Here is a 27,626-nt window from a genome sequence, read left to right as displayed (position 1 = left end):
TTTGAGAGTTGAAATTAGTTTATCATTTCTTTTGCTATTCAGTGTGAAGTCCATGTTCAAGGAGATGTTAAGGCCTTTCTCGTGAAAGTGAGTAAAATATTCAACTGGCACACAGTTTCCATGTGGAGATACTGACAGCAGAGGCATATGGGAATCACTCGATCATTTGGGTGTTTCATAATGCAGTGAATGTGGTTCATTGTGATCATTTCTGTAATTAGAGAATGAAAGCTGATTAGTAAGTGGAACTAATTTGGAAGGAATTTATTAAAATTTTGTGCATGGTTAAGTGCTAAATAGAATATTTGAGTTCTACAATCAATGTTTTCATGAAAAATAGGTGAGATTATTTTTTCTAAAAAAGACTCAAATTCTCTTGTCCCGGGTCTTCCCTAATTTCTCCTCAAGATCAAGAGAGAGTGGTTTATCCATACTCTTCCACTTCCTCATTTCCCATTTTCTATCCAACCCACTACGATGTGGCCTTGTGCCCACTACTGTACAGATAGTCTGAAACTGTTCTCACAAGTCAGTGAGAGCTTGTCATGTATTGGACTTCCTTTTTGCATTTGACTTTGGGCTAATTTTATCCTTGAAATTCTGTACTTCCTACTTGTCCTGATACCACCTTTTCCTAGTTCTCTGTGACTAGATCTTATTTCCTTCAAGGATTCCTCTTTTTCTGCCCATTCCATCTAATGACATTCCATGCAACTCTATTCGTGTTATGCTTCTCCTTTCAATCTTTATGTGCTCTCTTCTTAAGTCCTTTATTCTCATGGATTAAATTTCCACCTATAAGTTGATTACTCCCAAATCTTTAGCAGTGGGATATCTCTTTGAGGTTTAGCTTTATTTCTCTAGCTGCCTTCAGGATATCTCTGTATGAATGTCCACAGGCACCTGCCGCTCTACATGTCTCATACTGAATTCGTCATATTATTTCCCAAACCTTGCTCTTCCTATATCCTCTAACTCAGTGCAAAGAGAAACAAACTCAGAGTTAGAAATACTGGAAACTGAAAATCAAAAGAACATAAATCAGGCTATTGATCTCTACCTAATGTTACATTTAAAAAAATGCAAAAGTATTTTATTATCAAGTAGGTAATTAAATGCCATGATAAAAATGAAAACTATAAAAGTCAACCATTTTCAATGCTTTTGCAATATAAGATTTCAAAATTATCTGGAAAAGCCATAGATATTAGATCCTCGGACACCTTGATCAGGTAAGGAAGCTAAGGACAAAAAGCCAAATGACTTATCCAGGTAAAACAGATGGACAATAACTTGGATAATCCAAATTCAGTTTCATCTCGTTTCTCACTGCATTACTGTGTCAGGTAACATATAATAAAGTTTTCTAAAGAGCATTGATTTTCAAATTTTCGCTCTTAGGAACCCTTTACACTCTTGAGAATTATTGAAGACCTCAATAAACTTTTGCTCAAATGAGTTACATCTCTTGATATTTACTATATAAGAAATTGAACCAAAGACATTTTTCAAACACGTTTACTTCACTGAAAAATAATAAATGTGCTATATATTACATGAGTATGTTGTTATGCAAAAATATATTTCTTTCAAAAAAATTAATGAGAAGAGTGGTGTATTATACTTTTTTGCAAACATCTTAATGTCTGATTTAATAGAAGACATTGGATTCTCATATCTCCTTCTACATTCAAGCTGTTGCAATATCACATGTCATGTAGCCTCTGGAAAATTCAACTGTACACTTACGAGAAGAGAGCAAAAAAGGGAAATAGTGCCTTAATATTAAAAGGAAAATAGCTTTGATCTCTCTAACTGCCTGAAAATACCTGGGAGATTCCCATGGGTCCCAGGACTACACTGTGAGATCTGCAAGTATGCTGGAAAGTCTTGTTCTTTCAAGGAACCATTGAATCCTGGTTCTGCAGTAATGCTTAATGACCAATTTGGACAATTTAACACTTTTGGCCCTCATTTTCTTGCTTCCTATGTGGATGTTGATACAACAAAGATGGAGGAGTCAGGTGTGCCCTTTTGTGAGGATGCCATGCCCAATCCACCACTCTCCTCCTCTGCTAGTGGTACTTGCTCCATCTGCTAGTGGTACTGCTATCTTTCCAGTACCAGTGCTCTGCTTAAAGACTTGTCCTTCTCACCCAAAGCAGGAGATTTCTCTTGAAAATGTGACACCCCAATTCAGTCAACACTGGAGGATTCGTCTCTGTATGATGATAGCTCATTTAACCCCCAAAGAGCAAAATCGTTCTTTCATGATTACAATGTCTTGGATGGGACCTGTACCTCATGGCTGTTCAGTAAACACCTACACTCTTTTCAAATAGTCTAGGGATTATTCCCAGTGGAGGACAAATATGAGAGAGAGAGCTCTGTATCACTCTTTAGGATTGATCCAGCGTGGAGTATTTTTCCGCTGAATTATCTCTGACTTTAGGAGAGTGTCCTACTATTTTAGGAGTTGGAACAGTCTTCTTCAAAAATGAAAATCTTGAGGACAGAGATTGGACACAGTCAAATGTTCCTTCAATTGTGGCTTTGGAAAAAAATCTATGTATGAACTTTTATCTTCATTTTTAGACGAGGAACTTCTCTGAGAGATTAAGTGATTCCCCTACAGTTATTTAGCAATATTTACAGACCTAAGACCCAACTCAGAAGATCTGAATCCAACTTTTACCCACATTTCCTCCAAATTGTACAGTTTTATTGCAATAAATAAATTTTTGGAGTTAGTGCCTAAGACTTAAAAGAAGTACTTCCAATTTTAAACATTTCTGGGTTTTTAATTTAATATTCTATAATTGGAGTTAGTTCAATATAAGCAAATCTGTAAGCTGGAAACTCTATTTCAAATCTATTAAAATGATAAATGAAATAAAATCAGCCCAATTACTTTACCTGAAGGTCTCCAGCTCAGGAAGCATAAGCCCATATAATAAATCCCTCCAGGAGTTTGGCAATTTAGTTCAACATGAATGGTTAAATTATTATATTATTTTCCTGGATGTGTCTTTGATTTTTTGACTACTATATTGAACTACAAATAAATTACAGTTAAATCTGGGGAAGCAATTAGGAGAAAATAAATGTAAATTAATGGAAGCTTTTTATGATGAATAAATGAGAAAAATGAGTTAAACTTGAGACAGCAGAAAAGAGTGATACCAAATGTCAATGAGTAAATAAAGGTAGATCCTAGGGAGATCATGGATCAATTTTATGATTATTCAACCTTAAAATAAAATATTAATCACGTTAAAATTTTAGACAGAAAAATAATTTCTTCATGTTTTGATATGAACATCTTATTTTAAGAAGGCTTGGGTAACAGAACAAGCTCTTAGAGAAGAGAAGGGAATCCTATAATGTAAAATCCTTGAAGTCAGGTTAATGGATGGATGAATATTGATGACATCAATCCTATAATGCAGGAGAGTGGCTTAACTGACTCACTGGGGAATATTACTGATTCAAATCATATTCATCTGCTTGGAAATAACACTTTGGGGGAAACTGGGTAGCTGGAAATATATTAATTTTTACTTTTTCAAATCATTCAAAATTAAAGATGTTGCCAGAAACTCATCAAGTCACTCAGTCAATGGATGGAAAAATCTTGATTCTGATTCTTTTTAGATTCTCAAGCTATATATACTTTAATTTAATTTTCAGCATAATTTAAGTTGTGGGACTTATGCAATATTGTTTTAAATTTTCTTTGTCAGTGTCTTGTGAATAATAGCTAAAGGATGGTTTTCACATTTGCTAATAATGTTTTTGCCACAGATTCCAATTTCTTATGCGAGATAGCTTATTTTAAAGAAACATCAGGGGCTGGCCCCGAGGCCGAGTGGTTAAGTTCGCGCGCTCTGCTGCAGGCGGCCCAGTGTTTCGTTGGTTCGAATCCTAGGCACGGACATGGCACTGCTCATAAAACCACGCTGAGGCAGTGTCCCACGTGCCACAACTAGCAGGACCCACAACGAAGATTATACAACTATGTACCTGGGGGCTTTTGGGAGAAAAAGGAAAAGATAAAATATTTAAAAAAAAAAAAAAGAAACATCAGAAATGTAGTTTATAAAATAGAGATATACCTTTCTTGGTCTAAAAAACAAATTCTTGAAAGGATGTACATGAACTCAATTTCTGGCTTAAAATGGCTTCTTGGCTAGTACACTGTCAAATTTCCACCAAAATACTTATGAAATCAAAGAAAAAGTTAGAAGACAATAAAGCTTTGTAGATTTGATTTTGGAGCTATGTAGTTTAAAACAAGCAAGCAACAGTTTCAAACTTACAAGAATGTTATAAAAGTAATACAAACAACACTTATCTGTCCTTTGCCGAGAGACCCAATTCAACTTCAATTGTTTCAATCTTACCCATTATAGCAAAAGGGATAATCTAGGATCAAATGCTGCACCTGGTTGTTATGTCTTTTTAGTCTCTTTTTGGGAGGAACAATTCCTCAGTCTTGCCCTTATTTTCATTACCTTGACATATTTTTCAAGATTATAGATCAGTTACTCTCTTTGTTATCCTTCAGTTTGGGTTTGTCTAATGTTTCCTCATAATTAAACATAGATTACGTAGTTTTGGCTGGAATGTCGCAGAAGTGATGCTGTGTTCTTTCTACTGCATCTTTACCAGGCGACACACAACGCTGATTGTCATTACTGGTAGTTGTAATTTTGATCACTTGATTAAGGTGGTTTATCTGCCAGATCTTTCCACGTAAAGCTACTTCTTTTCACCTTGGTAATTATTAAGGTTTTGGGAAGGAAAACTATGTTGAGACTATGCAAAAGCCCTGTTTCTCGTCTTACTTTCACCTACTGGTTTTAGCATCCACTGACATTTTATGCATGAATTAAGTACTACTGTGATGGTGCCAAATGGCGGTTTTCTGGTTTCGTCATTATTTCTACGTTATTAGTTGGCATTCTACTGTAAGGAAGGGCTTTCTCTTGCCATTCATTTATTCTTTTATTCATTTATGTCAGTGTGGACTTAAAGATTTCTATTTTTCTTAAGGTGCTACATTTTAAATAATTATAAAGTAAAATCAAAATTTAAAATAACTAAAAATAGAAAATCAATGAAACACGTGGACTGAGATTTGTACCCAGTGGTAACAGCCTCACAGATAGGGACTATTCTGAGTGACTTGAAAATGGAGTAATGTGACTATTCAGTCCTAGTAGGATATCTTAAGGTAAAAAAGAACCCCCCAAAATCAGATATTTTGCCTGGGCACGGACATGGCACCACTCATCAGGCCACGCTGAGGTGGCATCCCACATGGCACAACCAGAAGGACTTACAACTAGAATATACTACTATGTACTGGGGGGCTTTGGGGAGAAGAAGAAGAAGAAAGAAGAAAAGAAGATTGGCAACAGATGTTAGCTCAGGTGCCAATCTTTAAAAAAAAAAAAGAGGAGAGAAGACAAATTGGAAGGTAAGTTTTTTGGAGTTGAGAGGTTTTACCACGTATGAGGCAAGATAAATGGCAATAGATTTACCCTGTGACACAACTGGCAAAGCTTAAGAATTAAAAGAACAATTTAAAATTCCTACAGGATCTAAAGAGAAAATCGGGCTACTAATGTAATGTGGTAGAAAACTTGCTCATCAGAATTCATAGGGTGGTTTTCTCCTTCTCTTTTGAAGAAAGCTTTGGTGAGAAACCCCTACCCCAAAGTTCCTTTCTTTCGTCCTTAATGGATCCTAACATTTTCTCTTTTCTTCTCTTATTCTCTCTCACTCTTCTCTTCCTCTCCCTCTCATTTTTCAGGAACATTGACAAAATTCCTTTGCTGGTGTCCTCTTCCCCTTATAAGGACCATCTGTATGCTGTTCATAAAATTAACTGAGTAAGTAGTCCAGCTTACTAGTTATATATGAATCAAAGCTTGGCAATCAAGGATAGAAATATTGCGGTAAGCACTGGAGCGGTTAAAATGGAATTTTAAAAATATTTTTTATTAATATGCATACAAATTGTGAGCACGGATTGAGAGTATATATTGCAGTCAGGGTATAAATAGTAGTCATGTTCAAAGTTATTCTCCTATTAAGCACATAGCAGGTCTGTAATTCTCTATCCCTACAGCTCCTTGAGATTATGCATGGCCTTATGAGTTTCCTTGGCCAATGCAGTGTTAGTGGAAATGATGAGAGTTGTTTCTACGTGAAAACTTTAACACCTGCCATGATTTACTGCATTCTCTTTATCCTGATGTGGCAATCATGATAACTGTGTCTAAATAAGCACTATCCAAATGATATATGATGTGAGCCACATATGTAATTTTAAATATATATTTTCTATCATCTATCTATCTAATCTATCGTGTGTGTATGTACATGTTTGTATGTGTGTATTTATGTGTATAAATATTTAGTCACTCAAAAGCTGAACTGATAGTTACTAGCAAGTTCACAAGCCACTGATCTTGAATGTAAATCTTAGTATGTATGTTTTTCTTATATTAATATCAACTATTGTATACATTATGTGTACATAGTATGTGTACATTTATTTATAAGTGTTATATATATAAGGATAAAAATGGATATATTAGGACAAAAAGTGTATATCAGAATAAAAAATGGAAGAGAAAATAATTGCAACAAAAAGAAAAAAAACTAGGCATAAAAAACAAAGTTATGGGGGCCAGCCTGGTGGCGCAGTGGCTAAGTTCCCATGTTCTGCTTTGGTAGCCCAGGGTTTGCCAGTTCAGCTCCTGGGTGCAGACCTAGGCACCGCTTGTCAAGCTATGCTGTGACAGGCATCCCACATATAAAGGAGAGGAAGATGGGTGTGGATGTTAGCTCAGGGCCAGTCTTCCTCAGCAAAAAGAGGAGGATTGGTGGCAGGTATTAGCTCAGAGCTAATCTTCCTCAAAATGAAAAAAAAGAAAGAAAGTTACGGACATGATGAATGCACAAAAATCCATGCCATACAGTCCTGTACAATGACAAGTGTGAAGGGAATTTGTTTCTGAGAACAAAGAAGGGAGCAAAATCAATAATATGTTTCATAACATTAATAAAGCAGAAGCAAACAGTTATTCTGGATAAGACTGAAAACATTTCTCTTACAAACCCTCGTGAATGAAATATACTGTAGTGAAGGATGTTTTAAGTTAGAGCTTTTGAAAATAAATAGATTAGCAAATTTCAAGCATTAGTTTCTTGCTTGCACCATGAGAACTGTTGGCAAAATATAAAATTGCATTGTCGTAAAACAATTCCGCAATGTACAAAATTTTTGACATTAATATACGAGAAACACTAATATTAAAATTAATGTTCATGTTTAGTGGTTCATGAATTTGTCGGTACTTTCCTGTTTAAATTTTGAGTGGCTAAGCAGTGCGTTTTCAATACACTGGAGCATCTCTCTAACAAATGAGAAACTGTGATTCAGCAAGGGCACATCTCCCCTGGATTCCATCCAAAGAATTTTATTATCGAACGTATGACAAGGAGCTCATTACAACCTTGCCTCACCTGTATGTAGCGAGCCTGTCTATGTTGTAAACCGAACTCTGTAGATGCAGCCTCATATTTGTTCAAATGTTATAGATATCCAAGACCAAGTGTGCTGCATTGACAGACTCCTAATACAGATTTCATTAAGTAATCAAATTGCTGATTGCTATTCATCTCCTTTGCCTTCACCCCTACCTCTGCTCTGCTCTTCGTTCCATGTTCCAGAATCAATTGTTAGCTTAAATTCTGAGCTCTTGGCTTTCCAGGGCTGTGTGTCAAATCTGGGTTTGCCCTCATTTTCCTGCTTCTCCTCCACCAGTCATCTTTTAGTCCTGTTTTCGTCTAGATGATATGCTTCTCCAGGACACGGTCTGATGCGTGACCCTAATACATGCCTTCAAAACCACATTTGATAAACCGTAATTTGGTAATAGACTTGGTGTTAAGTGACTTAGCTCCTCACTGAGTAAGGTACTTGTACTTTAAGTAGTATTTGATGGGGAAAGCCCATTATATTGTAAGAGATAATGGGGATAACTTCCAGATTCTTAACAGGTCAATAGGGCCAATATCTTGGGTGGAGAAACCATAGATGCCTTACAACCTACCTGTCTGTAGGCCTGGGTTATTAGCCAAAACATTGAATTTTCAAAACTGCTTAACACTGAGTTTCCAGTATTATTTAACTTGTTAATCCACTTGGATATTTGAGAAGGACAGTGAACTCAAAATATGGGTAACTATTTTTGTTGGTGATTAAATGGCTATACATTTATTTTATCTCAATCATTCCTCCAAAAGACAAAAATTATAGCTCAGTGCAATCAACTTCTTTTCAGAACATATTAAAGTCACTTGTGGAATAAATTTAGCATCCTTGTTTGAACTACTTAAAAGGCAGATTGTCTTTAACACGGGTGGGTTTTGTACAGAACCCTATGATCCAGGATTTATGCAGAACTGAGAGGAAATGTTGAATATCTGCACGAATAAAGAATTAAAATTCTTTTATAAAAATAAAGCAACAGAATGTGTCAAAATTATGCCATTTCTCTTAGGCAATAGAAGTTTGATGTTAAATCAGATTCAATGAAAAAAAATGCCAATTTATCAAAAGTTTAGGCAATTGTCCGTATCCCTGTTATTCAATTTGAAATTCATCTGCACCTGCAACTGTGGAAATCTAGTATTCCAGGACACCAAAAATGTTGGGGAAAAATCAGAATGGAAAATTGTAATAATGAAATGAAATGATTTTTGATATGCTACCTAAAACATTTTAAGTACTATTCTCAAGTATCAAGAGCTCTGAATTTTTTCATAGAATATCTAACACTACACAACCTAAAAGGCGAATGTGGATGATAATAACCAAAAGGCAAACAATACTAGTACTAATGAATATCAAAATGAATGTTTAATACAATAAAACAAAGTGAGCTAATTTTCCTAACTTTTGAAATGTCTTTTTGCAGACGTGGTTGTTGAAAATGTCCAATCTGAATAGATTTTTCTGTGGGGTAAATTGATCCTGGGTTCCTAGGGGATTTCTCATTTCGTCCTGTTGGGAGAAGAGCTCTGGGGGAAGCTGATGCTTTAACAGGGACAGCCCAGTCACCTGAAGCCACACTTGGATAGACATACAGGTTTCACCATGACTACTATTAACTATGATGTCAGAATACTCTCTTTAACTCTTTCCACAAATATCAAAAACCCCTCAGTACCAAGCACTCTTAGCTTCACTAGACACTGTGGGTATTTTCTGAGTTCCAAAGCAAAGGAAGACTCTTTTATGTCACTTGCTAACTTCTTATGTCCCAATCAGAAGAAATCTATGCTCGCTCTTCCTTTCCCTCTGTTCTCTAGCATCCTGGCTCATTCTTCTTGGTAGTCTTGCCTATTGGCATCATGGCAGGAAAAAATCTGGGCAAAGTAAACAGATATGTCTTGGAAGACTCTGGAAACCTTCTAGCCAATTTTACTAAATTTAGCAATTCTATTCCTGAGCTCAAGCTGTCTGTAATTTTACATGAAGAAGCCAAGGTTTCCTCACCTGAGAGCAAGTCACTTCCTGGAGTTACCAGAAATGCCACTATTGCAGATGAAAAAAGCACAGTATACTCTTTTTATATCTTCACCATAAAACTTCCTCCTGACTTGTGACCCTCTGAGAGGAAATGCCTTGCCTTGCCCTGAATCTCACCTAATGAAAGGTATTTTATTAGAAGTCAAAGCTAACTGCCTTCTGGCTCTGACAGAGTGGAAAAAGTACCAAGCCAGGAATAAAAAAAGCCCTGGAAATTAGTACATGCTTTCCATGGGCGCCGGAGTAATTATACATTCACACAAAACACACATACACACATGTGCATACACAATATACATACTTGTATGTATATATCTTCATCTATATTATATATTACCTTAAAAAACTCTGTTTTGCCACTATTTTACTGTTTGACCTTGGACATGTTGCTTAGCCTCTGGGCCTTCAACTATAAAACACGTGTTTACAAGACTAAATAAGATATAAGGTGCCTATTTAAGTGTCTAGTGTCAAGAAGATTTGCAATAAATGGTAGCTACTAATGGTACTTTTGTGTTTTATTAAATTTAAGCAACAATTCCTGCCCTGCCGATGGCCCAGGGTCATCATGAGGCCCATGTGAGATAATTTGTGTGAAAGTACTTTATATACAGGAAAGGGTTGTTGGGACCCAGGGCAGGCTACTCCAAAATATCTCACAATAGCGTATTGATTATTTTGAATTAAAGTTACTTGAGAAGCAAAAAGGGCCATCTGACCTTCCTGCTCTGCTCGCTTTGAATGCAGGAAATAAATCTCCCTTGTGAAATGTGCTCTCCCTGTATCCTTAACCTCAGAGCTGGGGATTCAGGGCTGAGAAGCCTGCCTTGCTAATTTACTACCTCCAGCCTAAACTCTGCTTAAATTCCTCACTAATTATGTACCTCAAATCTAAGTTTCCTTGTCCTGTCATTCCTCACAAATTTATTGTTTCTCTGTGTAAAAGATGTATATACATACTGGCTGTTTCGTTAAGTCTCTGAGCATCATGCATTGTTTCTCTATGATCTCCAATGTGTACATAGTAAACTGGGCTTGTGTCCTGTTAATCTGGTCTTGTGTCAATTTTATTATTAGTCCAGCCATGAGAACACAAGAAAGGTAGAAAGGGGATTTTCCTCCATCCCAACAGTGTTGTACAAATGAAGGAAAACATTGTTATGGAAGTAGTGCATCAGATAGGGGCTAAAGAAGAATGAAATGAAGCGGACATAACCTGGATGGCACCAGCACTTAGTCAGCCTGGAGAGGTGACAAAGGAAAATTGTGACACCTGCTGCTGGGATAACTTTTCACCCAATCCACACAGTTTAATCATCTTAACAAACAGTACAGCTCCAGTAATGTCAAAAGTGGCAGCAATAGTGGTTCAAAGCATCGTGACAGCAATGTAAAGGCAGCACATGCCGTGTTATCAGCTGATGACCTTTCCCTGAATTTTGTCCCTTTTTTTCTCCTTCGTAATTAGCCTAATGTCCATCACAGTAGAAGAGAAGCACTAGGACAAGTGAATCTGAGATGTTCTTATGACGGTTGAAGTCAAGAAAGTTTTTCTGATGCTAAGAAGAATTGTAAAATAGGCTAGTAACCTATTATTGGTCATTGGCATCTATTCGTTTCATTTTTATTGTGTGTGCTAGCTTGTATAGCTTTAGAATTGTATTGAAGTAAAGGAAAATAAAATTGGAGATTATGCAATAGTTTGGTGGGCACAAACTCTTAAAAAGCGAGCAGAGTTGTATAGTTTCCTGGAGAATTTTATTTAGACATTTTAGCTCCTCAAAGATTAAATGGAATACTTTTGTAAAGATCAGAATAATCCAGTTTATAAATATATTGTCTTGTGGTTGTTCTGAATTAAAAATTAAAACAAAACAAAACATAAATTATTCTCTTACCCTTTATTTTCTCTAGACTACCATTTTTTCATTTGAATTTGGTTAAATTAGATTAAATGGTTAAAAATTAAATGGTCAAATAGTTAAATGGTTAAACTTTCAAAGAATGCCACTCATCTTACATAGTCATACTTGCATTTGATATTAATTGATGATATTGTTCAATGTTTTTGAAAACTTTCCATATGCCAACCACTGTGGTAAATGCTGAGGACTTAAGGATAAGTAATGATGAGAGATTTTCACATATTGGTGTATATGGGGTAACTATTCTGATTCAAAACTGATTCAGCTTGACCTAAAAACTGCCTGACTTTAGCTTATCAAACGTACATTGTACATCTGCTTTAACCGTTACAATAAAGAACGCACTGTCTTAAGATAAGAATGCATACTTGCCATCCTATGCCTTATTGGTAACACCTGCCCATATTAGTTCTTCTAAAATAAGTTCACTTTCCTAACATCAGGGTCATGTTGACCTGCTAATTTGAAGCTAAATACCTCTTTGAAACTTCGATGAAAATATATTCTGGGTGTGTTTAATGTACACTCTTTGTTCTAAAAAGATATGAGAGTGTAAGGAAAAACCATGTTTCTCCAGAACGCTTTCTTCCTTTCTGGTAGAAGCCTTCCCAGGTTATAATCCTCAGTTTGGCTCAAGTAAAACTCACTTTATATCTCTTACCTGTGGAGTGGTTATTGTTTATTTTGCATCTATAGTCAGATATGCCTCCTCTCACTGAAATGCTCATTTCTCAGAGAGAGAGAGAGAGACAACTAGACTAACAATTTTAATACAATGTGATAAGAAGCGATGTAACAAATGTAAGCTCTATATACAAAATTCTAGTGGAGCACAATCTAAATGAAAAAAATAAGTTGTTATTCTTTAGAAATTTAAAGGGAGTCAAAGAAAATGGTTATCCAGTCAAAGAAGGGGCAGCCTGGGTGGATTGTAAAGGGGGATTCAAGGGGGGGTTGAAGGTTGAAGGAACAGCTTGTACAACAAAGTGGAGGCACAAATATACAGTTTAATGAGGAAGAAACAAAAAGTTCAGTTTGGCTAGGGTGTAGGGAGCACTTGGAAAAGGAAATGGCAAGAATTAAGACAAGAGAGGTAAGCAGGGGCTTGATAATGAAGAGTGTTGAATGTTTTTCTAAGGAATCTGGGCTTATTCTGAAGGCAGAGGGGTGAGGGGTCATTGGCAGATTCAGAGCAGTGGAGTGACTCCCACAGATTTTCATTCAGGAAGATTGCTCAAGCAGATATACAGAAACAAGAGGAGTGGCTTGGAGCTGGATCGCGTTGTCCTCTCAGCCATTGTAAGTGCTTTTGGCTTTTATTCTGACTGAGATGGAGAGTTTGAGCAGAGGAATGACATAATCTATATCATCTTCCAGGGATAATTCTATCTCTCTGTAGAGAATAAGCTATGTGGGTAAGGAAAGCAGGAGGACCAGGTAGGAGATGAAAGTACTTATCCAGGACAGCGGTGTTGGTGGCTTGGACAAGGGTAGTAGTGATGGTAGAGATGCGAGGAGTGTTCATTTCAGGATAAACTTAGAACGAAGACCTGAGTGGATTTGCTGCTGACTTTAATATGACCAAAAGACGTACATAAAGAAAAACTCCAAGGTTTTTGGCCCGAGGAATTGGAAAGATGGAGTTGCCATTCTCTGAGATGCTGCAGCGACCCTTTGGGGAAGGAGGGTGGTGATATCATGTGTTCTGCTGTGGCTGTGTTAAATTTGAGATGCCTATAAGCACTCAAGTGGAGATCGTGAGTGAGAAATTATATTTATGAGACGGTCTTTGAAGGAGAGATCTAGGTGGGAAATATAGACTTGGGAATTGTCAGCATATAAATGTTACTTTAAATCATGGAGGTGGACCATTTCCCTATGGAATGAGTATATACTAAAAAGATGAAGCAGAGAAATAAGTGCTATGACACCCCAACATTTGGTGGTTGGAAATAAAAAGAGGACCTGGCAAAGAAGGATGAGAAGGAGTAGCTAGTGTTATTGGCAGGAGAACCACTTGTTCCACAAATCAAATGAAAAAAAATGTTTCAGAAGGAAAGAGTAAACTATTGTATTAAATGCTATTGATAGAGGGAAGAAGAGAAGGACTGAGAAGAAGCTACTTGGTTTTAAACTTGTAAATTATTTGTGACCTTGACCACAGCAGTTTGATGATGTGGTGGGAACAAAAGATTGACTGAAGCAGGTCCAAGGTAGAACTGGAAAAAGAGGAAGAAGAGAGAACAGGAAATGGATAAAGAAGTGGAGATAGGAAAGTTTTGCTACAAAGGTAAGAGAGGATCGGGACAATGGCTACAGGGTTATGGGGGATCAATGGAGAGTTTTTAGTTTTTAAGATGAAAGATAATAGAGATTGTTTATATATTGATGGAAATGGTATGCAGGAGATAAAAATGATCAAAGACCTTGATAGAGGATATGGGATCCACTATAAATGGAATTTAGAGTTAGATAGAAGCACAGACAAAGTTATCCATTGTAACAAGAGGGAGGATGTATACGGGTACAAGTATTTGGTATAGTTGGATAATTGCAATAGTCCGGGTGAGAGATGATCATGGTCTATATCAAGTTATTCAGGGATAGAGAAAGAAATGTAGAAATTCAGAAAATACTTAGAAAGAATGGACAGGACTTAGTACTTATTTTGAAGTGGAGCGTGAGAGAGAAATCTCCTAAAACTATCCAATATATTGATCATCAAGTAAATTCCAGTTCAGTTAGCCTAATCTGACCAAAAGGTAAAGATTTCTCAGTCATTAATTATAGAAGATAATTAACTAAGATGGACCTATGGGGAATAGATTAAATATTTCTTAATGTGAGACTTTCTTATGAATGTTGAATTCAGAACCATGAGTCCATTGAAAGAACAAGGTTCAAGGTAGGGGAGTGGATAATAGGGTAGAGAGAGGGCAAAATCTTTTAAAAGCCTAGTTTGAGAGCCCAGTTGGATGGAAGATATTTACTAGAGGGAAGGAGGCACTTCCTTCTAGGGTTGTTGACAAGAGATTTTTACATATTGGGATATATGGGGTAGCTATTCTGATTCAAAAGAGATTCAGCTTGAACTAAAGAAGCCTGGCTTATGGCCTATCAAGTATACATTGAACGTATCTGCTTTAACTGTTAAAGAATGCACTCTCAAGATAAGAGTACATACTTCCCCTCCTACTACGCCAGTATCTACTCCTGAAGATAAATTCCCTTTGCTGGACATCAGGGTCCTGTTGACCTGCTTATTTGCAGCTGAATACCTCTTTGAAATTTTGGTGAGTATGTATTCTGGGTGTGTTAATGTGTTCTTTGTTCTAAAAAGGTATAAGACTGTACTGAAAACCATGCTTCTCTGGATGCTTTCTTCCTTTTGCTCTGCCTTCCTGGGTTATAATTCTCAGTTTGGCTCAAGTAAAACTCACCTTATCTGTCTTATCTTTGAAAGGTTATTGGTTATTTTGTGTTGACATTCTTAAGAGTTTGGGAGGCATAGATACACATATATGTTAATGAAGAGAAAAGTAAGGGCCTTCTAAGTAAATGCCTTCTAAGAAAAGAAGGTAGTTCCTGACTTGGAGTTTCTACTCTTTGTTTATCATGGACCAGCGAGAGTGAGACAAAGACATCCTGAGGAGTGGGAGGTGGTTAAGTGCTTGGTGTAGTCTCTGGGAAGTGGTAGAAGGAGCAAGCCAGGTAGATATCAGAGACTATATTTCTAATTGATGAGGATCAAGGCTGCCCCCAGGGAGAGAAGCCCAAGGCTTCCTGCCCTACATACTGACCTATATCATCCTCTGGGAAGCATAGGACGTCCTGACCTGATCCAATCGGATTCTTATCTAAAGTTATCGGACCACCCAATAACCAGACCCCACCTGTACTGATACCATTTTAAAGACTTTTTTACATAATCTTTCCTTTGTCTTGTAAAGAGATAAGTCACATACCTATGCCTTATAAATTTAGCCCTACCTTCAACCCATGTTTGCAGCTCTTCACTGCCCTGTCCCCAGGCTACTCTCTGAATAAAGGAGCTCTACTACCAGACCTTGAGATTCCGAGAAATCTTTCTTTCAACTCCTCGGCTCACTGAGCCTGCATCATAATGATACCAGTCTATATGACTGTGTGACCATTTTTAGCAGGATTCACAGGCTGGGAATAAGAATAGAAAAGCTGATGGGGGGGATTTTCCTGTGGATAAGGATTTTAAGGATAATTGAGGTGTATAGGCATGTGGAGCAGAATATGAGAGTTAATATGTTACCTATTATTAACTTAGATTCCATGATACAGCAGACACCATTCTGGGTATCTGATCAGACCTTAACACCCATCTCTGAACCAGCAGCAAATTTACCTCTATAGCCATGCTTATGGAGTGTAACTTGGCCTTTTCCTGGCCTCAGCCAATTCTTTTCAGCCAAAAGAAAAAGATATCTGGCCCAGAGGGAACTTATCTAGGGACTGGGTAATCCAGAATAATCTTTACACCTCCAGGTCAGCTGATAAGCAAAGGCAATTGCATCTTTAACCTGCATTCTCTTCTGCCATGTAAGGTAACATATTCACAGGTTCCGATAATTGAGGGTGTGGACATCACTGGGGGCCCATATTTTCCTATCACACTATCATAGCATGACTACTAGGCAAGATCACGCTGCTACTTAAGATCTTGTAAGATTGAATAAAAATACTGTTCCACAACATGTAGACATTCTAATGTACTCTCTGAGATCCCTGCAAATTTTTGTTGAGTTTGTATTTTTATGGTTATTTCTAGTACTAAGTCATATTTCTACTAAAACACATCTTGATCCCACTCTTACTGTTTCTATTCTGCACCACGCCAGATCAAAATGGGAAATGTGATTTCTGGCATTAGTGGTGGGAGTGCAGGGGAGGGGTGGGGGATAAAATTATATAAAAATGTCAGTCTCACAAAGCTTATGGGTAAGGAGACTGTACTGAACATTGGGTAAAATTGAGATGATGGCTTTAATGGTGGAAATTACATAGCCAATACCAAATATTTTAAAATTGAATCTCCCTAGTCTTAAAAGTTCTTTCGTTCACCCAAACCCCACGGCTTTTTTCCATTGACAGTGTCATCCTACAAAGTTTCTTGGCTTCTGGAAATCTACTCGGGCTTTTCCCTTCCCTCTCATTCTTTCCTCCTTTTTCAGTAACAAACAGAAATGAAAAGAGAGGAGAGAATGAAAGCTTTCTTACCTCTCTCTTTTTATCTCTGCTCTTCCTTATACACCTTGTTCTGAGGTTAGTTGTTTTATGCTGAAATTAGAAAATATTGGAAAAGTGATTCTTGGGTATTATAATAAAATTTTAAACATATATTAGGGAGTCTCCTAGCCTACTTTAATGTAATAGATTTTTGCACTTCTAAAAGTCTCCAATTCTGAAATAATTCGCTGTTAGTCTAATACCTTTCTAAGTTGAAGTCCTGTCGATCAAGTTAGTATAGTAATTGTAGTGGATCATCTGCTGGAAATATTCAAGACAAAGGATAGTTTCACTTCTCTTCCTGTGCGGAGGGCTAGGCACTATATGTAGCTTTACGTGTCAGTGATTTACTGTACTTTTTGTGTTCTTTAGTAATGGGACAAATTGCATCTTTATAAATACTTCATATTACGAAAATAAAAATGTAATTAAAAAATGACATTAAATACTTGATATACAGAAGGCGATGTTTTGAAGAAACAATTTTATCTATGTAAAATTTTCCCTATAATGAAGTATTTATATTCTTTGAACATTATAACTTCCATGTAAAGAAATGTAATTAATGAAGATTAAGTAGAAGAAATTCAGAGTAACGATTATTCAAAATGTTGGGGTGAATCACAGACAATATGAAGTACTTAGGATTAAAATTCATCATTGGATTGCATTCTAACTATAAATAAGAAGATGCACATTTTGTGACCTGCAGTGGGTTAGTTGGGAGACCTATAAACAGTCACAATCTCCGATCATTTCCTCAGCAGGTCAAATAGTCCCCATTTCAATAACTCATTGTTAATACTCATTTCTATGTTTAAAGAAACTATCTCTAAGATATTTCTATTGTTTGATATTCCCACGAAATTCTATCATGTTACTGAATCTTTGTAAGAATTATGAGAATATCACTAGCAGTGAGAGAATCACATAGTACTAACATTTAAGCATGAACAATGTTCCCAGAACTTCATGAAAATCAGAATCAGCCTCCTCGATAGTCATCCCAGGCCTAGACCTGGCTGAAACTGTCCTGGGCAATAGTGAGAAACTAGAAGTTTGTCCTTGCCATCCAACTTTCTCTTCTCAGGACCCCCAGTGACCTGGTGTCCCTGAGCCTGTGCCCCTGGGGAAGTGTCGTATATTGTAGAATTACCACAATTCCTTTGCCAGAGATTGTTGAGCCATACCTCCAGGGCCCCTCTAAATTGAACTACTCTTTCCACATACAGTCTATCTGGAATGTAATCCCACAAACAAATTCTTCCTTAGGTATAATGATTGGAAACCACATAGTAAATTATAGAGTTAGAATTAACAGGCAGATCCTAGAATGTCATTTCTTAAATAGAAATTTCAGAGAAATTCAAACTACTTATTTAAATGGGATAGAAAAACAATTTGAGGGGACAACTTACCCAGCATCCTTCAAATTGTTTCATTCAGTGATAGCCTATTAAATGTATGCAAAACTCTGACCCAATTAAGTAGCAATAAAATTTAGGTAAGCCCAATTGATTTGCTTTCAGTATTCTGTAAAAACTAATTTGGCCAAGATACAAATAGGTTTGGTGTGTTCCTGAAGCATTGACCTTTTTACTTGTCACTTGTGTTTTTCTAAAGAGTATGAGAAAAATAGAGGCAGTCACTAGGCTTTGTTACCAATAACAGAAAAGTCACTTCTGAGAAAAACAGAAATGAGAATATGATATGGTTTATATACTTTTATGGCAATTGAAAGAAAACAAGAAGAGATTGAAGCTAACATACATTGGACAGTTGTCATGTGTAAGAGACCACACCTACCCTATCATAGTTGCTGTTTTGGATTGGGAAGCTGAAAGCTTGTCTGGTCGAGTAACTGGTCCAAGGATGGATCACGTTGTTCTGCGTGGTTTGAGGCTGGCCCAGGGCAAACCTAAAGCTTCCACTTTGCCTCCACCCCTGCTCTGCCTCTGGTCTTCCAAGACATTTTCAAATATTGAAAAGAAATGAATAAGAGAAGATTGTGATCTGTTTTACTTTCAAATTAGCAATGATGATTTAAACTGACCAGAATTGAGTATGTTTACTGTTACAAACTTTTTTCTCATACAAGTAGGGTCATTCTGGTTCACTGCCTTGAGCATGAGACCAAGTGTTTAAATACATGTAAGTCAAGTATAATGTTTTAAACATATTCTTCACATTTTTGTTTGTTTTTCCATTAGACACCTTTGAGGACCTAGAAAATGATATGGACACTCCTGAGAAAATGCTCATTTGCCAAAAATATTGTGGTTGGATATCCTCTGAATCCTATCCTTTTTAAAAATCTCGAATCTAGAGGATTGTGGTAAGGGGATTGAGATAAGATCTAAGTCATATCTCAAGTATTTAACAGTTTTAAAAGAAATCATGGATTCATTTCACAGAAAATAAAGAGTTTTAAAAATTAGTATGAATTGTTGCGAATTATTCCTTACTGATGGAAGCACATAATGCAAGAGGTTTAAAGTGGTTATAAAGGATGACAAGAAAAGATTTAATGTAGTTGCTATTGCTTAAGGACAGATGCAAAATATTTTGTTTAGTGATAAAATACAGTACATTTGCATTAGAAATTTTATCATTCTGAATTCTTAAGCAGATGTATGTGAAATCTTCATTTAGGTAAAGTACCCATTTTTAATGCTTTCGTAACAGTTGTATTTGCGCTACATGACAATTTTATTATTCCTGCTTTCTTTCCTATTTCTTGCTTCTTTGCTCAGTGTCTAGTTAACACTTAAATCCCACTAGACTTCAGCGTCTGCTGATGCTAGGCAGCCCTCTGCCTGAAGAATAAGACTAAATAATAGGGAAGAGAACAAATAAGCTTCATTTGTCAGTGCTCACTGGTCTTCATTAATCCTCTGGGCCACACTCTATGTCTCCACAGTTAATTGTGCTGTTTTCTTGGATGTTTGAAAACAATCTTTAATCAAAACTATCCCAAGACATCTTTGGGAACAGCCATTCACAATTGGATGAAGATAATATGCCGGACATTGGGTGCTATGTAAATCTGAATACCAGTTAGAGAAAAACAAACAAATTTGTTCAAGAACAGCAACAGAAACTCAAGGGAAATTGCTTACTGCTCTTGGCATTAGCAATGTTTACAACCAATGGTGCCTTGAGTTCAGGGACCATATCGACTAAGAAGCATTAAAATTCCAAGCAGTCAGCCCTGGACATGCTTGGAAGGACTCAGGACCTTTCTTCAACAGGGTAAGATGTGGATTCAACTTGAGGTCCCTGATCTCAGTAATATCAGCTGACAAATAAGTACCTTATAAGTATTTAATAGAATTGTTATTCCCTCTGCATTTTTGTTCAATTTAACAGAAGAAAGAACTAATAAATAGGTAGTACCTCTCTATTGAAGTGTTTAAATAAGATTTATTCAACTCATTTGTCAATGTTTAGGGTTTTTTTTCTAAATGAAATCTGCATTTCCTAATTTATGAAGGGACAATGCCTAAATTTTCTAAAGAAATCTGAACTATTATTATCAAGTTGCTTACTAACTCAGGAACACAAAGTCTTTGTATTTGAGAGAAAAAAGAGCACAGAACTTTTAGGGTGAATTAAATTTGCTCAGTGATTTCTTTACAAGTAGAACATGTATTTGAAAAAATCAGGATCATTTAAATTTGCAGTTGTATTTAGTTAATAATACAGTTAACTTTTATCTTTTATGTTAATCCTAGCATGAGTTTTATTTAGCCAATTTGAAATCATATCTGTAAGTTACCTTTCCAATCATTTCTGAGATATTTGCCTTTAAAAAAAATCAAGGTTTTCAGAGGTCGACAGTACATCATCTTTCCGATGTCATTTTTTATGAAGTAAATACACCTCCTCCCTCAACTAGTCTGGCATGTAAGAAGTTTGGAGGGCCAGCCCTATGGCTGAGTGGTTAAGTTTGTGCATTCCACTTTGGTGGCCCAGGGTTTCTCCAGTTTGGATCCTGGGCATAGACATAGCACTGCTCATCAGGCCATGCTGAGGTGATGTCCCACATAGCACAATCAGAGACACTTACAACGGGGGCTTTGGGGAGAAGAAGGAGGAGGAGGAGGAGGAGGAGGAGGAGGAGGAGGAGGGGGAGGAGGAGGAGGAGGGGAGGAGGAGGAGGAGGGGAGGAGGAGGAGGGGAGAAGGAGGAGGAGGAGAAGAAGAAGAAGAAGAAGAAAAAGATTGGCAATAGATGTTAGTTCTGGTGCCAATCTTTACAAAAAAACAACAAAACAGAAGTTTGGAGGTCACCATTGTGTCCTAACGACAGTAAAAGACTGAAGAAACTAAAAAAGCAACAACTTTTAGATTCATGATAAAAGTAAGGTCAACAGGGAAACTGCTGCCCCAAAAACTGGACAGACCTACAGATGAACACAGAGAATCACAGCTTCCTGGAGCAGAACCCACAAGCTGAAATCTCTGCAGGAATCAGTGCTGGCTAGGAAACACTGAACTGCAATTGACAAATTGCTGGAGGCTGAGCGTGGACAAGTCTCAGAATTAAAAACACCCGGGGACTGAGTCAGAGGAGATCCCACACTATTGTGAGTTTTATCTCCAGGAATTCCCCCTAGTTCTCACAGTAAATATCAGAGAAAAATCCCCTTGTACTTCCTACAGGGGGAGGGGAAAGGAACCATTTTGAAATATGCCAAAGCATTCTGTTCTTCTTGAAAATGTCTGCCCTCAGAAGAAACTTATTAACTAGAGCTTAATGTGCTGAGGTTTTATTTGAGCCTTACTGACCTGGGGGAAGGGAAATATCCAACTCAAGCTGACTCTAGCCTTCCACGTCGGGGAAGACTATTTAGCCATCCTATCCCATCTAAGTGGGGAGATAAAAACTGAGAAACGCTTGTGAAGTTCACAGTCCAGAGTCATAGACTCACTAAAAGACGGAGAACTAATCATAGGACTGTAGAACACTTCCCTCCCCCCACACATTACCACCACAATAATAAAGGACTATTTATAGCTGTTCTTTTTACCCAGTACATCATGTCTGGCTAGCAAGAAAAAATTACAAGACAAAGTAAAGGCAAACACATAATATGAAGAGACAGAGCAAGCATCAGAACTAGACTGAGATGTGGGAGGGATGTTGGAATTATCAGACCAGGAATTTAAAACAACTATGATTAATAATGCTAAAAAGTCTAAAAGATAAAGTAGACAGCATGAAATAACAAATGGGCTATGTAAGCAGAGAGATGGAAATTCTAAAAAAAAAATGAAAAGAAATGCTAGGGATCAAAAACACCATAAGGCAAATGAAGAATGCCTTTGATGGGCTTATTAGTAGATTAGACACAGCTGAGGAAACAATTGCTGAGCCTGAGGATCTCAATCGACAACTCTAAAACTAAAAAGCAACAGAAAAAAAAAACCAGAACAGAATTATTGAAGAACTGTGGGACAACTACAAAAGGTGTAATATACCTGTAATTGGAATATCAGAAGAAAAAGAAAGAGAGAAAGGAACAGAATAAATATTTGAAGAAACAAGGACTGAGAACTTCCCCAAATTAATGTCAGACACCAAGCCACAGGCCCAGGAAGCTCAGAGAATACCAACCAGGATATACGCAAAAAAAGAACTGTACAAAATATACTACAAAGCTATAGTAATAAAAACAGCATGGTACAGACACAAAACAGACACACAGATCAATGGAACAGAATTGAAATCCTGGAAATAAAACGTCACCTCTATGGACAGTTGATCTTCAACAAAGGAGCCATGAACATACAATGGAAAAAGTAAAGTCTCTTCAATAAATGGTGTTTGGAAAACTGGACAGCCACTTGCAAAAGAATGAATATAGATCGTTATCTTGCACTATACACAAAAATCAACTCAAAATGGGTTAAAGACTTGAATGTAAGAACTGAAACCGTAACTCGTAGAAGAAAATATTAGCGGTCTTAGCACGATCTTTTTGAAGGCAATGTCTACTCAGGCAAGGGAACCAAAATAAAAAGTAAACAAATGGGACTACATCAGACTAAAAAGCTTCTGCAAGGCCAAGGAAATGATGCACAAAATGAAAGACAACCCACCAACTGGGAGAAGATATTTGCAAATCACATATCCAACAAGGGGTTAATCTCAAAAATATATAAAGAACTCATACAACTCAACAAGAAAAAGCAAACAACCCAATCAAAAAATGGGTAGAGGATATGAACAGACATTTTTCCAAAGAAGACATACAGATGGCCGGCAGGCACATGAAAAGATGTTCAACATCACTAATTATTAGGGAAATGTAATCAAAACTACAATGAGATATCACCTTACACCTGTCAGAATGGCTATAATTAACAAGACAAAAAATAGCAAATGTTGGAGAGGATGTGGAGAAAAGAGAACACTCATACACTGCTGGTGGGAATGCAAACTCGTGCAGCCATTATGGGAAAGAGTACAGTGATTTCTCAAACAATTAAAAACAGAAAAATCATGTGATCCAGGTATGCCACTACTGGTTATATTCCAAAGAACTTGAAATCAACAATTCAAAGATATTCATGTACTTCTATGTTCATTGCAGCATTATTCACAATAGCCGAGACATGGAAGCAACCCAAGTGCCCATTGACTGAGGAATGGATAAAGAAGATGTGCTATATATATACAATGGAATACTATTCACCCATAAAAAAGACAAAATCATCCAATTGTGCAACAACATGGATGTTGCTAAGGAAAATAAGCCAGACAGAGAAAGGCAAACACTGCATGATTTCACTCATATGTGGAAGATAAACAAACACATGGTTAAAGAGAACAGATTAGTGGTTACCAGAAGAAAGGGGGTGGGGAGGTGAGCAAAAGGGGTAGAGAGTCACATATGTATGGTGACCAATAAAAATTAGACAATTGGTGGTGAACACAATGCAGTGTATACAGAAACTGATATATAGTGATGTATTCCTGAAATTACACCATGTTTTAAACCAATATGACCTCAATAAAATAATTGAAAAAAAAAATAAAACCACAAAAGGCAGAAAAAGAGTAGAAACAAAAAATAGGAACAAAGAACAACGGCAACAAATAGAAAACAGTAACAAATATGGTAGATATTAATCTGGCTGTATCAACAATCATTTTGAACATCAAAGATCTAAATGCACCAATTAAAAGAGAAAGATGGTCAGAGTGGGTCAAAAAATGAGACTTAACTATGTGTTGTCTACTGGAAACCCATATTAATTATAAAGACACATATAAATTAAAAGTAAACGAATGGAGAAAGTTGCATCATGCTAACATTAATCAAAAGAAAGCAGGAGTAGCTATATTAATTTTAGGTAAACTTCAGAGCAAGGGAAGTTATCCAGGATAAAGAGGGGCATTACATAATGACAAAGGGCTCAATACTCTAGGAGACATAATAATCCTTGACATGTATGTGCCTAACAACAAGAGTCACAAAACATGAGGCAAAAACTGACAGAACTGCAAGGAGAAATAGATGAATCCATCATTATAATTGGAGATTCCAACACCTCTCTATTAGAAATTGACATATCCAGCAGGCAGAAAATCAGTAAACACATAGTTAAACTCAATAATTCTATCAATCAACTGTATGTAATGAACATCAATAGACTATTCATTCAACAACAGGAGAATACACATTCTTCTCAAGCTCGCATGGAAGATTTACCAATAAATCATATTCTGGGCCATAAAACACACGTTAACAAATTTAAAAGAATAGAAATCACACAAAGTCTGATTTCAGACCATGAATAATTAAACTTAAAACAGTAACAGAAAGACAGTTGGAAAATCACAAGATACTCGGAGATTAAACACCACACTTCTAAATAACACATGGGTCAAAGAAATAATATCTAGAAAATTTAAAAAATATTTTGAACTAAATAAAAATAAATATACAATTTATTGAAATTTGTGGGATGCAGCAAAAGCAGTGTTTAGAGTAAAATTTATAGCATCGAATGTATGTTTTAGAAAAGAAGAAAGATCTAAAATCAATCATTTAAGCTTTCACCTTAGGAAACTAAAAAAAGAAGAGCAAATTAAATCCAAAGTCAGCAGAAGAAAAGAAATAATAAAAAGTAAAGCAGAAATCAGTGATATTTTAAAAAGCAAATTAATAGAGAAAATCAATGAAATTGAAAGCTGGCTCTTTGGAAAGATTAATAAGATTGATAAGCCCCTAGCCAGGCTAACTAAGGAAAAAAGAGGACAAAAATAAATATTATCAGCAATGAAAGAGGAGGCATCACTATAGATCCCATGGACATTAAAAGCATAATAAAAAAATACTTTGAGCAACTCCATGCCCATAAAATTGATGACCTAGATGAAATGGACCAATTCCTTGAAAGACTCAATCTGCCAAGACTCACACAGGAAGAAATAGATAATCTGAATAGGCCTATATCTATTAAAGAAATTGAACCTGATATTAATAACTTTTCAAAACAGAAAACACTAGGCCCAGATCAATTCATTGGTAAATTCTACCAAATACTTAAGGAAGAAATTATACCAATTTTCTACAATCTCTTCCAGAAGATTGAAGCTGAGGGAATACTTCCTAACTCATATTGGCAGTTTTTTACAAAGCTAAACATACTCTTGCCATATGATCCAGTAATCACACTCCTCAGTATTTACCCAAAGGAATTGAAAACTTATGTCCCCATAAAAACTTGCACAAGGATGTTATAGCCGCTTATTCATAATTGCCAAAACTTAGAAGCAACCAAGATGTCATTCAGTATGTGAATGGCAAAATAAACTATGGTACATCCAGACTACGGACTATTATTCAGTGCTAAAAAGAAATGAACGATCGAGCCATGAAAAGACATGGAGGAAACTTAAATGCATATTACTAAGTGAAAGAAGCCAATCTGAAAAGGCTACAGACTGATTACAATATATGACAATCTGGAAAAGGCAAAACTGGAGCAAGTAAAGGGATCAGTGGTTTCCAAGGGTTAGGGGAGAGGGAAGGATGAATAGGTGGAGCACGGAGGATTCTTAGGGCAGTGAAACTAGTCTGTATGATACGATAATGAGGTGGATATATGGCACAATTTGTCAAAACTCATAGAATATACAACACCAAGAGTGAACTGTAATGTCAACTACGGACTTTGGATGATAATAATGTGTTGATGTAGATTCATCAATTGTAACAAATGTACCACTCTGGTGGGAGGTGTTGATAATGGGAGAGGCTATACATGTCTGAGGGCAGGGGGTGTATGGGAAATCTCGGTACCTTTCACTCAATTTTGCTGTGAACGTAAAACTGCCCTAAAAAATAAGGTGCACTAGAAAGCCTCACATTTTCTAAATATAGATGGCATTAATATAGAAGTTTTCTAGAACATGTTTTATATGGGCATATATATTTCATACTACTTTCAAAGTAATTTATGAGATAAATTCAAGCTCCTTTATAAAAGGAAAGATATTGCAATATTTCCAATTTGTGATATTTAACATGAATACCTGATTTCTTCAGCTTTCTGAACCTAAGTGCATATAAAAATATAAAAATGTTTTACAATCTTCCCAACTAAAAAAGTAGTAAACATTTATATGAAATATCTTGCAATGCAGGTTGTCATATATTTAGAGTTACTTCAGTACTTACTTCTTGCTTCATTTTATGTCAGATTTTCACCTATTCCCAAAAAGCAAAGCAGAAATTGAGGTCAGCAAAATATGGAGATGAGGGAGGAAAAAACGCTCAGGTCTTGGTGATCTAACCAAGTGCTTAGTGATCTAACTAAAGGTCATTGTGATCTAAGCTGCCAGAGAAGAATTCAGAGTATTTTTCTTTATTGTTGTTCATTTTCTTTTTAGGCTATAATGACACATAATGGCTCTAAACATGGAAGTTTTCTACTTGAAATGAAAAAGATAAAGCAGTTGCTTACCAGTTTTTGGTCTTACTTATTTTTTCAACAGCTATGTTACTTTTTAAAAACAAGTCTTCATGAGCTTACAAAGAGGCAGAGTTTTGTAATCAAGAAATTTGTTTAATCATATAATAATCATTCCATCATGCTTACATACATGTACTCAGCATTGATTCATTCATTCAACATGTACTTATTGAACATTTCCTCCATGCCTGATACTATGCTAGACACCAAGGATGTAAAACTGAATTACTCCCAGCTACTGATCATAAGGATCAAAGCAGTGGATAAGAAAGTCTTATAAGCAGGGAATTACTGAACATTGTGGCAAGGGCAGTGAGAAGGATATGCATTTTTATACCAAGAAAAGTGTACCTAATGTAGGTTGGCAAAGATTCCTCAGTTAGGAGTCAAAACACCCTATTCTATTCCCAGGTTTTCCACTGAGGAAACTTGTGGGTTTGCTAAGCGACCTTGGAGGGTGTATTAATTCTCTCTGAGCCTTAGTTTCCTCAACTGTTAAATGAATATAACTGAACACTAATTCCAAGAGTCATTTTTGAGAATAAAATGAAAAAGTCTATGTCCATGTGCTCCAATGGTCCTCACAACACTAGTTCTAAATGGAAAAAAAAAAATAATCTTAGCTCCTTGACCAAATTAAATCTGGATATTTCTCCTCTTATAGAGTCACAATGTACCTTAACACAGTCTCTCATTAATTCTACAGCAAAGAAATTTTTCAAATATAATCTAGAGTTTCCCAAATTTCTTTGGTCTCTCACTTTGCTTATAAATATTTTGCTAAATATATCTTGGGTATTCTAGTCTATGCGATAACATTATTAAAATTTAAAGTACTCAATA

General features: G+C 36.4%; 1 long non-coding RNA gene across 1 annotated transcript; it reads right to left on the bottom strand.

The window, feature by feature from the left end:
* LOC138923964 (uncharacterized) lies at positions 1-26,604 on the bottom strand. The gene is made up of 2 exons (XR_011438344.1): positions 26,489-26,604; positions 1-211 (listed from the first exon to the last, which is right to left on the bottom strand). It is a non-coding gene; the product is annotated as an uncharacterized lncRNA (long non-coding RNA).
* Between the last annotated feature and the right edge of the window lie 1,022 nt (positions 26,605-27,626).

Source organism: Equus caballus, chromosome 4 (genome assembly GCF_041296265.1).
Source record: "Equus caballus isolate H_3958 breed thoroughbred chromosome 4, TB-T2T, whole genome shotgun sequence".
Classification (NCBI taxonomy): Eukaryota; Metazoa; Chordata; class Mammalia; order Perissodactyla; family Equidae; genus Equus; species Equus caballus.
Note: the sequence above shows the minus strand (reverse complement) of the source record. Positions and strands in the feature narration are given on the sequence as shown.